The 3,059-nt window shown below is 39.0% G+C and overlaps 1 long non-coding RNA gene across 1 annotated transcript; it reads left to right on the forward strand.

Annotated features, from left to right (window-relative positions):
- The first annotated feature begins 1,869 nt into the window (after positions 1 to 1,869).
- On the forward strand, positions 1,870 to 2,691 carry LOC124688471. Its single transcript, XR_006998538.1, has 3 exons — positions 1,870 to 1,927; positions 2,372 to 2,542; positions 2,625 to 2,691. It is a non-coding gene; the product is annotated as an uncharacterized LOC124688471 (long non-coding RNA).
- The last annotated feature ends 368 nt before the right edge of the window (positions 2,692 to 3,059 follow it).

Below are 3,059 nucleotides of genomic sequence, written 5' to 3' on the forward strand. Positions count from 1 at the left end.
AGGTAATATGAACTTCATGGGCAGCAGCCTGTTCAACTAACTTCAAAAGGAGTTTTTATATATATTTCTCCTTAAAAACATGTACACATAAGAAACTATCTTCTTATCTAACTTCTGAAGAAGCGGGGTTAACGTTTTGACTAACTTCAGAATACCCTGTTTCTGAATTTGGAAACTAACTTATACCTTTCTGGTCCTTATCATCATTAGTTCGATCTTTCTTTATTTCTTTATTTTGTCGAAATTCTTCCATTCTTTAGTTTCTACATGGAGCGATCCTTCCCACATTGTATGTAAGCTTCCGCGAGAATGGTCACTAAGCTACATGAAGGAAAATAAATGGCTTTATCAAGCGGCAAGCTACATTAGTCAAAGGAAATGATTGGAATTTTTGGGGCTTTCTATTGCTCACATGGTGCAGTATCAACTTCAAAGAATCATGAGATTCAAATTAGAATGGAATGTTGGAACAAGTTGTTTGAACAAAATAAGTATATCTTTACATTCTATCAAAGGAGATGCAAATGATTCTCGTGATAAAGTATCATACTGAATATGCAAATCTTTAGATTTGGATGTGCACCTTGACACACGATCCCGTGGATTTCGCACCTATTTACAATTTGTAAAACAAAGATAAAAAATTAGGTGAATAAATGATAATATAATTTTTAAGTTTTACCAAACTAAGTAGATAGAATGAATTTAGGATATAACACAGAAAATCTGGAACGGATCAGCAAACAGATTTAGGGGTGCATCTTGGTGCGCGTTTCCCGACTTTCACACTTGTAAACGATTTGTAACCCCCTAACATCTATTTAAATAGTGGGAAATGTATTAAACATCTATATAAATAAATGACAAGAAATCAACAAATGAATAATGAACAACCACCCGTTTCATTTTTTGCAACACAAGATAATGGCTAGAACCAGTTGATAGATATTGATAAATGTGGTGATATACATAGTGCCAAATCATCACTATTTCAATTGAGCAAATATATGTTTAATATGTACAAAAATACATCATATTTAGTTTAATATGTTTTTTCCTTCTTTTTTCTTTCAAGGATGATCAAGTTACTGGGCAGATTTTTGTACGCAAGTTTACTTTCTAGAAAGGAACGTTCCATTACAAGAACATGCTACGTGCTAACTAAATCGCAGCTAGAGTCATGCGGTATGCTGCATCTTTGCTAACCAAGCGTTCGCAAGTTTCCTATGCACACCCGAATCGGACATGACCCAGCTCACAAAAGAATAAAAGGGAAAAAATTGGACAAGCCACACTCTGTAGCTCCCCAGTCTCCTCCCCACCGCTCTAGAGTGGTTGGCACTTGGCAGCTCTCTCCCCGCCGCTGCCTCTCCCAACCACGTTAGGCCACCCTTCCCTTTCGTCACCATCGCCAGAGTGATACTCGCACGGCCCTGCTCTTCTCCGCTCGTCCTCGTTGAATCTGGTTGCTGAAGTTCCCATGTGGGCGCTCAAGCTTGACATGCTCGCGGGCGATAACGCTAAGCGCCGACATCGGTGGACGCGGAGGCGCGAGACTCATCTCCACCGGTTCAGCGGCTGCGGCCATCACATCGTAGGGATCCACTGAACCGGCCTCCTCCTCCCCCGGCCCCGGGACATGCAGATAAATCGGAATAAGCGCCGAGGGACGCCGGCGAGGATGCCCTGCTTCGGCAGGTTGGCTGTGTCGCAGGCCTCCCGAGTGGATCACCGATGCCCTCCTCACCTTCGTGGGTAACTTAATTTATCATCTGCATGAGTCTTAGAACTGAAAATCTGGTTTATATTTAAAGCCCACATTATTTCAAGCACATTACTTGTTTCTAAATTGTTGTTTTATCTTTTGCAGGTTCCAGAAACATATTGGCTTTGTGATAGTCCCCACTTTTTTATTTCTAATTATCAAGTAAGTACTTTCACATGTCTTCTTTTGCAAGAACTTGTATGATTCGCCTAGCATGGCATGAACGCATCATTCTTAAGGGTAGTATCCAAATGCAGTGACAGTTGAAACTTTCTCCTAACGTTACTGGGTCTAACTCATCAAATTAGAAACATGCAGGTGATCATATAGTATTTAATAGGAAACCCAGTAGAATCACCATGTAATACAAGATCTTCCTCGGATTATTTGTTTTATGTGTGATATACCTTCTTGATAAGAAACGCTGTTGTACAACATACATAAAAGAAAATTTGTTTTGCCCCTGAATTTCACTGGTAGGTTGGGTCAGTGTCCTTGCAAGCCCGTTTGCCCACACATATTTGACATTAGGGCTTATTTTTAATACATTGAAGTCATGTATATATATCTTATATGTTCATTCCATATGTTTGTTGGTTGATACAGGTGGATGCGTTCCTTGTCCATGAAACTTTCAAAATTACAGATGAAGTTATTTCTTTCTAAGAAAACAAGGTGACTATGATATGCTTGATCAGACTAAGGGTCAAATCAGAACAAATGGAGCCGGGCAGTGGTGCAATGGATAGCTGCCAAGCTTTGAAGTTTGATGCTGAGGTATGGTATGTGACATTTTTCCATTAAGATTTAAAATAGAAGTATACATGATTTTAACCCTAAATCGGTGTACTTTCCTTAGGTGTCACACCGAATACAGATAATGCTCAACTTGCTGGGACTTTTGCTGCGGCAGTGTGCAACAAAGGTATTACTAAAATCCTAAATCAGTGTACTTTCCTTGAAGGTGTCACATCACCATGGCCATCGGTTTTAAGAAACTTGTCAAATAGCAAGACCTTATGAATACCAATGTTTCAAGAAACATGCCAAATGAATAATTCAAAAAAATATTTGAAAGTACCAGTAAGAATCAATACATTTAGTGATTGACATAAGCAGAACTCACCAAATTATGCAGTTTGGCAAGAAGTCCCTAAGAAATTTCGCACACATGTATGTATTTTATAGAAAATTGAGCAGGTCATAAAAAGAGCGTAACAGCAGCCTGATCATATTCAGCTGAGAATTCATAAATACAATGGTACTATATTATGTTGTAGGAATATAGGTGCTC

Source organism: Lolium rigidum, chromosome 2 (genome assembly GCF_022539505.1).
Source record: "Lolium rigidum isolate FL_2022 chromosome 2, APGP_CSIRO_Lrig_0.1, whole genome shotgun sequence".
Lineage (NCBI taxonomy): Eukaryota > Viridiplantae > Streptophyta > Magnoliopsida > Poales > Poaceae > Lolium > Lolium rigidum.